Here is a 10,288-nt window from a genome sequence, read left to right on the forward strand (position 1 = left end):
ACACTCCTCAAAGACTTGAAACAAGCTGAAATGATTTGAAACAGTAACCTAACCCCAGTAATTTCATTCTCTAACCATTGCTGTATGGGAGAATCCTTAGATTTCTCAACATAATGATATGTGATTTCTAAGAAACAAGTCACACTGAAAGGAGGAGGGAAAGGCTCGCCTCTCAAACAGAGTTCTTCAAATCTCTCCTGCTTACTCTCTCACAATTTTGAATTCAGCATCAAGTGAAGAAGATGCTGTTAAACATGAACAACAACAACCAAATTAAAAATTCCACAATTTCATAATCCATGTATTTAGACTAACTACACACAAAACCAGGCCTTACCAATGACATGGGAAGTATATCAAGAGTGCCATGTGACCATATAGTTCTTTTAGTTCTGTCATGCATTGAACATGATTTGAACGGTCTTAAATTTTACAATTCAATGTAAGTTATTTGTCCTTCTAAGAGGTACAAGTATACATCCCAGAGCTTTTAAGAAACTAGGATTCTTTGAATCCCTAGGCTTTAGATTTCAGAACAAGTGGGCAAAGTTCTATCAGGTTGAATTAAATTCCATGCTATCTTAATCTCATAGGACCATCTGAATTTTTCTAGTCAGAGCAGTTTACATATACAGTCTTTGATCTAGATATTTTGGAATATTTAGGATTTCTAGGAAGTTTAAAAACAAACAAAAATCCTCCTACTTTACTAAAATAGGACATAGAAGACAAAAAATATTGCTTGTAAACATTATTTTGGCCTTAAGATATTTGACATTCTGTGCTTTTGATGCAATCAAGAATCCATTGTCCATTCCAAGTTCATAACAGATGCTACTATTCAGATAAACACTTCGTACTGTAAGTATTGAAAATGTGCCAAAACCACAAAAAATGTTCGAAAAATTAAATACAGTTATCAAGTTCAATATTCCCACTTCCAATCTTAGTCACAATAGGATTTCTGTATTATATAGACAACCAGCTAAACACATACACAAATATGAAGAGTTGTAGATTAAAATTTTCATGAAAGTGGTGTATACAGATAAAAAGATGCACTATCAGTTCTTTAGTTTCTGTCTGTTGTATTTTAGCTATGCAACAAAGGGTTGACACAGTATTTAAACCGTGGAAGTTTCTACCTAATTTTTGTTCTGGAAATTGCTTTCCAGACCATGATTTTACCCAGCATTACAGACAAATTTATCAGTAGTTGTAAACTTGAAAAAAGCTGGAATATCATGAATAAAGCAAATGATGAAAATGATGGCAAGAGCACTGAGAAAGATTTTGAAGGATATGTGGTCATGTATTTACACAATGCAGACTTTGGGGAGGAGACATATAATCTTGTCATTACAAGTAAGAAAAATGCTCCCAGTAGATGCTAAGTTGAATTTCACAGCTGACATGTGGAAAAATCTAACTTCAACTATTTAAAACATAATTTTCAGGTGTTAATCCTGTAGTCTGAAAACAGTCAGCTAGCAAAAAAAAAAAAAAAAAAAACAAACCAGATAGGAGAGATTCTGCCATTAAAGCCTGTGGTTTCCATGGTAGTTATTAAAATTGCAATTTCTTCTGAATAACTTTGTCAAGAACTAGATTGTGTTGTGTACTTCCTAAAGAACATACAAGTTCCTGCTTCTAAACCATACAAAAAATATAAAAAGAAAATCATCTCTCATCTCTGATTTACAACTAGAAAAGCCATATAAAGAATGCAAAATACAGTGTACATTAGAAACATTAGAAATTCAAAACTTCAGCTTGATCCAGTGGCAGAATCTATCAACAAAATATCCCCTTCTGTGAATAGGCTTATATGGGAACAGGAAGAAAAGCCTAGAGGCATGAGGTTTTTAAGAGGAAAAAGGGAAAAAGAATCTTGTTACAATTTCTTGAAAAATTATTTCAGATTCAGTGCAAAATTTTAATTTATATCAACACTTTTGGGGACAGCTCCATTATTTTCAGGAGAGAGGGATATAAGGACATGGAAGAAGCCAATTTTAGCAAGACTGATCAGGAAGACATGCTCCTTTGTTATAGAAATTCCATCAGATACGTTGTTTCTACAGCTTAAAAAAGAAGAGACTACTACCCCTCAAGAAATCTTATAAATCTGGGGGAAAAAATGAAAATCCAAACACTGCTCACCCTCCCCTAAAATCTTATGAACATCTTGTAGGTTTCACTAGCTAAATTAATTTGAGAATTGTCCACTTTGAGCCGGTACCAAGTATAATTACAGAAGAAAAACAATATATTTTGAGTATTAGTAAGTTGGGTTTTTTGGTTTGGGAGGTTTTTGGGTTTGGTATTTTTTTGGTTTTGTGGGTGGGGGTTTTTTTGTGGGTGGTTTCTTTTTTGTCATTGTTCTTTCGTTTGGCCTTTTTTTTTTTTTGTTGGTTAGTTTGCTTTTGGGATTTGTTTTGGTTGATTGGAGTTTTTTTACTTTAAACATAATGAAAATACAGCCTTCAAAAACAATAAGAGTAGTTTCTAAAATTCCTAAAATCTCTAAAAAGTAAGGCTTTCCTAGGGGCAGTTTTCTTCTGTTAAGTAATAAACTTTTTTTAGAAAAAAAAAAAAAGTTCAACTATAGCTTTAAAACAATTTCCCAAAACTGTCTTTTAGTACCAGGTCTAATAATTTTCTGGATTTCATATTCACATATGCAGTTATTACAGTCATTTTTTCCACCACCAACTGTGCATTCACTTTATATTATCTATCTGAAATCACATCTCTTTTCATCTTGCTGTCCCCTGAATGACACAGATCAATCAGTCAGGGAAAGTGCAGAAACTTCCTCCTGTCTGATGAATACTGCTGTATTTCTTCCTCTGAACAGCAATCAAGCATCAAGTTTTCCTAGTTTTTTTTTCACTTGTTTCTTTTCTAGAAGATGCAAACATTCTTCACGGCATGGCTGTTCAGTGTCTAGCACATTCCTCTGTTACTGAAGTAACAAATTTAAGTTAGCTTTCCAAATTATATTAGAAATTAACAGCACTTGGGTAACCCCTGTGCTCAGCTTCCTTGAACAAGCCAGTCATCAAATAATAAATCCTTTCTACACTACAAACTCACTATGATTTACCCAGGGCAGGTATGTTAAAAATTTGTCATTAAAGGTGTGTATGTCACACTGTTTCAAACAGATGTACATCAGGAAAATTGAATAAATAAAATAAGGCAAAGATAAGGATATTTCCTGGTCTTTGACTCAAAACCCCAAATTATATAGTTCTTGTTTCACTACATTCATTTACTCTTAAAATGCAAATCACCTGTTTAAAAAAAAAAAAAAAATCTTTCCTTCTTCATTTCCACTGTCCTACCCCAACATAGCGTAGCCAAGCCCATAGAAATAAGAAAGTGAGGATCATCCCATCTCAGTTTGGGAGCTAACACTTTGGGAGTTAGTTTAAGTCAGGATGACTGTGACTGCCTTCTATTTCCTCTAAAAAAACCACTGAGAGAAATAAAATCAAAGATGTAGCCACACAGGAGTAGTGTTTGGCTATTATACTACATAGCAGTGTCATTCTTATAGATAAAGTCTTTCCTTCATGTCAACTCTTCATAGAATCCAAAAAAATTTCCATGCAAGGAAAAACTGGTTTCTGCAGCCACCTGAGTTACACAGAGAATGACATTAGTATTACAACGCTGTCGAAATCCAGAAGCAGGTAGTTCTATTTATTGCAATATATATGCCCATTTAATCTGCAAGTCAAAACAAAACAAAATGAAACAATTAGGCAGTTTTGTATAATTCCACTCATCCATTTTTAAATGCCTTGTTGGAAGAATACACATATATGGTCTGTTTTAAAAAAAATATGTTTCAGTTTAAAAATAATATATACGTACAGATGAAAATTCTGGAAAAACTTGGTTGAGTTGAAAGCAGCAGTATCAAACAACACTCCACAAGCCATATCTGGGACTTTTGTAATGTAGCCATTATTTATGCCATCTAGCCATATAGAACTATGAAAAATCTGAAGCATGAATGCAAGAATAAGCTTTGTTTAATTCCTCTGATGGATGCTATTGGCCAAGATCTGACCGTCCTGCTAGATCACCCCCTCCATTCCCACACCACTCTTGAACTGGTGTGTAAGCAGCACATACAATCCTGCTTTTGTCCACTCAATATAACATGCTGAAAAAAAACAGCAGTTCTGTAATTCAGCAGAAATGATTGTTCCAATATGATTTCACCTATATGTTCAGTCCAAATGATGCTGCATTTCTTTTTCTCTCCTTTCTTTTCTCCTTCCACCTGAAGAAATGTAACTGTGTCAAACAACAACAGTGACCTAGTCATCCCAGAATGTATACTAAGAAAACTTCTGCAGCTTCATTAGATATATTTCCAAAAGGCCTTGAATTGCCTCTTTGCTTTCCCCTTCTCCCCCTCTTGGTAGCTTTCCTTGCACATACATATTGGACAGTTATGCTGACTGCACATTTCTCTAGAAAAGCATAAAAAATATACCCTTAAGACTGAAAAGTGTGTAAAGGGTTTAATTAAATTTAATAGGGGCATGACTCAGATGCACATGGCATTATTCACCAAGTCTTGTAAATGACATGTTACATTGCCATTACATTGCTTACTGTAACAGGAACATCTTGCTTGCAGCTGGGACAGAACTGCAAATTCAGAATGCAAAGTGCCTAAAGGTGCACAATAGCAACATGCACCCGTGTTGTACAGGAGTTGTTATAGAAAGATTTACAATACAGGACCAGAGGCATACAGGGAATACTGGGGTGCCAAATCCAGCTAATGACTTGCTAGTGTATTCAGCATACATCACCCAATGGAAAACGTCATCGTATTTCATTATTTTCTAGATCACAGGCGAGGCATATTTTATTGTGTTTTTCATGAAAAAGAAAAAAAAAAAAACCAAAAAAATCAAAAAAACCCCAAAAAAACCCAAACAAAAACTCCCAAGAAAGCTAACAAATAAAAGAAAGGACACTGAAGAGGAAAATTACTGAAGTGTGGATTACAGTGATTTTTTTTTTTCTTTTTCATGTTAAGTGAAAGTCTAAGAAAAGTCTAAGGAAAACATTCCATTTACAACCAAGACTGTCAAAAATCCCGATATAAAACACAAGATAGCCATACAGAATTCCTTAATCCTTGGGAAAAATTAGCAGCAATAATTTACATCCTCTGAGGTTCCCATAAAGCTCTAGTAGTGTTCCCTTCTTGCACCTAATTTGAACTTCTACACCAAGAAGTGAGGTGCATTTAAATGCATAGGTCATATTTCTATTCTGAGAAAAGCAATTTACAAGGGTATGAAATTTCAAATCAGATAGATGCCACAGAAATAGAGTTTGATTTTCCCTTTTCCTTTCATCTTCAGGAGGCAAAAGCTATTATTGAAGAGGGATTTTACTGGGGTCATACACAAGAGGAACTACTAATATTACTAATATTTTCAGAGATCTTGTCAGAAACTGTATATTCAGACCAGTGCTAAAATATTCCCATCTCCTCTTTTTATCTCTGAACCTGTTGTAGCTCTTTTTTAATCTGCAGTAATTCAAAAACTCTTGATTCACCCTACCTTTGTACATGCCCATTACCCTGAAAATATGAAGGCTCTAGAATCCATATGTAATAGCATTTTGTGAATAACCTGACTTTGGTACAACAGGAGAAGAGGAAGTATTGCTTCTTTCCCTGACATATGCATATATTCACATATGGCCTGTGAAAACATGTGAAAATGCTTGTGGCTTTAATCTCTAGTGAGCTGCAGGCTGTGAATGCTCAGAGATCTCTAACTTAAGCAATTAATTTATTCTCACTTTCATAATTTTAGCAATCGACATCACCAGTGCAAGTCCTTTCTCTTGCTAAATATTGAATGCTTCTCCACAAAGAAACCAAGGAGACTTCAGGTTTTTGTGACAGAGAAGTCATAAGAATGCCTTTAAATTAAATTTTGTCCCATACACCTGAATTCTCAGAAATAGCAATACAGTTTTTCATTAAGCTTTCCTAAAAACAGTTGAAGCCAGGTGTACTACAGGTTGAAGTTAGTCCACCATGGTAAAACACTAGCCCAAAGTGTTTTCTTAAAGTTAAGAACAGCTCTGCAGAAAAGGATGGGGCACAGTCAGAGCTGGTAGACACAAAACTGACCATTAACCAGCAATGTCTCCCTTGCACTGCAGAAGACAAAAGTTATCCTGGTCTGCATTAATCAAACAACTGCCAGTAGTCTGAGGGAGGTGATCCTTCCCTTCAGCTCAGCACTGGTGAGGCCATGCCTGGAAACTTGTGTCCAGTTCTAGGCTCTCCAGCACACAAGACAGATGGACACACAAGAGGAATCCAACAAATGGCCATGATGATGATGAGGGGAATGGACCAACAGACTGAGAGGAACTGTGCAGCCTGGAGAAAGGCATGGGGAGCTCTTAATAATCTATATAAATACCTGAAGGGAGGGTGCAAAGAAGATACAGTCAAGCTCTTTTCAGTGGTGCCCAGCAACAGAATATGAGGCAATGTTTGCAGACTACAAAACAGGTGGTTCCCTTTGGACATTAGGACACTTTGAGGGTGAGCCCTGGAACAGGTTTCCCAGGGAGGTGGTGGAGTCTCCTTCTCAGCTGCCTGGACATGATCCTGGGCAGTTGGCTGCATGGAACCCTGTTTGACTGGGGGAATTGGACAGGATGATGTCTATAGGTCAAATTATCCAGTGGAATAAGTGGAAGTGGAAAAGGAGGGTGAAACAGCAGGAAATTCAATATGTCAGATGATATTGTAAAATATATATATATCACTGTGATTTTTTGCCTTGAGTTGACAACGTAACCAAGAATCCATTTGATGTATTCCAAAGCTCAAAAGAAAACTCTATAAAGTAACAGAAATTTATTTAAACCATCCTCAACAAGATGAAACTACTTTTGAGTTTGCTCAGATTTAACATTGCCAACCATAATTAGGTTCATCAATGTAATTTTGATCACAATATTTCCAAAATTTATAAAAAACACACTACGAAATTGTTTCAATGGGTACAAACTGCTTTTAAGATGATCCTACATGAAGCAAGTAGGGGCATGTTGATATTTTAATGCTGGCTGACTAATTGACCTATGCAAATACAGTACTTGTATATAATATTTTGTCCTCATTTAATATTTTTCCTGCAGTCTTATCTGAAATTACTCCTGATTGAAGCATTTTGATCTTCTTGCTGTAATATGGTTAGTTTTTTGAAGGCAGGGAATGTGGTTTTATTTTCAGTATCTTTGAGTTTATTAACAGCTTCAACCAATAGAAGAAGAAATTATAATCTTCTCTAGACAATGGAACAAAACTTGGTGGATTTTCACTCAGTAAGTATTTTTCTGGGGAAGCATAAAGGTAACTGCTTAATATAATTTACTATTTTGTCACCACATGCAAGAATTTTAAAAAGATGCACTCTTCTCCATCTGATTATTTCCTGATACACAAAACACCACCGCTTCACTTGCTTTCATGTGGAGAGTGTGATTGATAACTGGCTAGCTGCAAAAGGTCACGCAGACATGAGAGAGCTTTGCTGAGCACACAGGCACTCTCATGACAACCAGCAAGGCAGTAAGCTTCGCATGTCCTTGAGCACAGCTGCTATATGATAACAAGACCTTGTAGCTGAAAGATATGAGGGAGAAGCACAGTAAAACAAAAACTTACTCAAACTATGTAACCACAAAGAAATGTAGAAAGAGGCGTAGCTGACTTTTAGTCTGAGCACCAATCCTGAGCTTAACTTTTGCAATATGCATGAGCTTATTAGTGTTATTATAAAAGCATTGTGTGAATTAACAATAAACGAGATTTGCCGATCACTCATATTGAGTGCCACATTTCTCCCACTGCGGATTTCCCACAAATGGTGACCCCGATGTGATAGAACACCACAGTGGGACGGCGTAGAGTTCGGGTCCTTAAGCAGCGGGGATGGCGAAAAGCACCAAGAAAAGAAAAAGGAGGGTGCCGCGCCCTAGGTGACCTCATCGGAGAGCCTAGCCGATACGTGCTGCCGGACCTTGTAAGGCTGCAACAGCGCTGACGTTCATTTATCATGGAAAGGCAAGCAGCATATAATTTATTTATTTCTTTTTTGCAACAGCATAGGGTTAAGGGAATTGATTTGCAAAAGGAACTCCCTGGGTTGTTAGCATATGGGTATACTCAGGGTATGTTTCAAAATCCCCAAGCAGTTCATGAATTATCAGAATGGCGTAAGTTCGGAGATAAGTTATGGGAGACAGCTTTAGATGATGATAAAACTGCTAAGAAATTAGAGAAATTGTGGCGAATGATGCACAATGAGTTGTTACAGTATCAGGCAGAGAAAAGGGCAGCAACTCAGGCTCAGCAGGCTCAGGATAAAAATAAAAATTGTAACGGTTGGTCTGATTGCCCATTGCCCCCTGTCGTGTCCTCAGTTCAACTGCCACCGGTAATGGCACCCTATTCTGCTGGCTCAGCCCCTTCGACTGCCACAGCATCAGCACTGTCTGACCCAGTGCTAGAACCCCCCGCCCAAAGCAGTGAGCCAATCCCTGGGGCTGAAAGTGACCTAGCAGGGGCCATTGCACGGGAGCAGCAAGAAGCCTGGGCAGCTGTAGCAAAACACCTTATGGAGTCAGGGGATTCTGAAGCCGCAGAGGTGGCAAGAGAGATCGCCTGTCCGGTGGTATTTTCGCCAGTGGCAGGGGGTGGGCTGAATGCGATAATAACTGCTCTTGATTGGAAAATTTTGTCTCAGTTACGAGATACTACAAGTAAATACGGGGTTACTAGTGAGCCTGTAAGGCAGATGCTGGATTACATTTGGACTACTCAGGTATTGCTGCCGAATGATTGTCGTTCTATAGTTAAGCTTATTCTAACACAACATCAACAGCTGTTATTTAATGCACATTGGCAGGCACTCTGTCAGGAAAGTGTAGCAGTGAACAGGGGACCCGGTGATCGACTGCAGGGCATTACTATGGAGGAACTAATGGGGCTTGGTAATTTTTTGAGAACAGAAGCACAGGCAACTCTTGGTCCTTTTAAGTGTCGTGAAGCGATGGGCCTGGTGCGGCAGGCATTAGACAGAATTAAAGAGCCAGGTGGGATCCCTGCATATATGGGAATAAAGCAAGGAAGGGATGAGGCTTTTAGACCATTTATAGATAAAGTAGCTAATGCAATTAACCAAGCAGGAGTTCCTGAGTTTATGAAAAGTACACTATTAAAACAGTGTGCGCTGCAAAATAGCAATCAGGCCACAAAGAATGTACTAAATACTCTAAGGGCTAATTGGTCTATAGAGGAAGCTCTGGAGCGAATGTCCAACATGCCCACGGGGGGTCAGGCTTTGGTAGTTGATGCTTTGAAAGAAATTGGAATAGGGTTGGAAAAACAGGCAGAGGCTACAACAGAGCAGGTACTTGCCGCTCTTGCACCTTTACAAGCAACGGTAACCAGCACGCCGCGTCCAACCACTAGTGGCGGGATGCGTTGCTATCGATGTGGAGGAGCTGGTCACATACGGCAAAACTGCCAGGCAAACAACGTTTAGTGCCAAAACTGCCGATCAGACACACACAGTCTCAGAGTCTGCCGACGTCGCTCGGGAAACGAGAAGACCAGGGCGCCCCCCAGCCGCCGTGCTCCAACACAAGTAGTTGCTGCCACCAACAACAGGCAACAACTCTCCGGCCAGTCACCCCAGGAAGCCTCGGCTTGGACCTGGCAGCCGCAGTAAAGATAACTTTACTGACTAACCGACCAGCAAAGATACCAATGGGAATAAAAGGACCTATAGAAATAAAAGGACAAGCCATGGGAGCCCTATTGTTGGGTCGCTCATCTACTACAATGATGGGACTGTTCGTTCTACCTGGAGTAATAGACGCCGATTATACAGGGGAGATCTGTATCATGGCACACACTAATACTCCCCCAATTCAAATTGAGAAGAGGCAACGTATAGCTCAGCTGGTACCTTTGCCACAACTTACTAAGGCTTTACCTACACGCCATGCTCAATCAAGAGGTGACCAAGGCTTTGGCTCCTCTGGAGGACTTACCCTGCTGACCGTGAGCCTACACGATCGGCCAAGGCGTATGGTATCCATAGAATACCAAGGGGAGCAGAAAAGACTTGAAAGTCTTTTGGATACCGGTGCAGACACTAGCATAATTGCTCCGGAATGTTGGCCGCAACATTGGCCACTGCAGACG

This window comes from Chamaea fasciata, unplaced genomic scaffold (assembly GCF_029207755.1).
Source record: "Chamaea fasciata isolate MVZ Bird 193981 ecotype frontalis unplaced genomic scaffold, bChaFas1.0.hap1 SCAF_4, whole genome shotgun sequence".
Classification (NCBI taxonomy): Eukaryota; Metazoa; Chordata; class Aves; order Passeriformes; family Sylviidae; genus Chamaea; species Chamaea fasciata.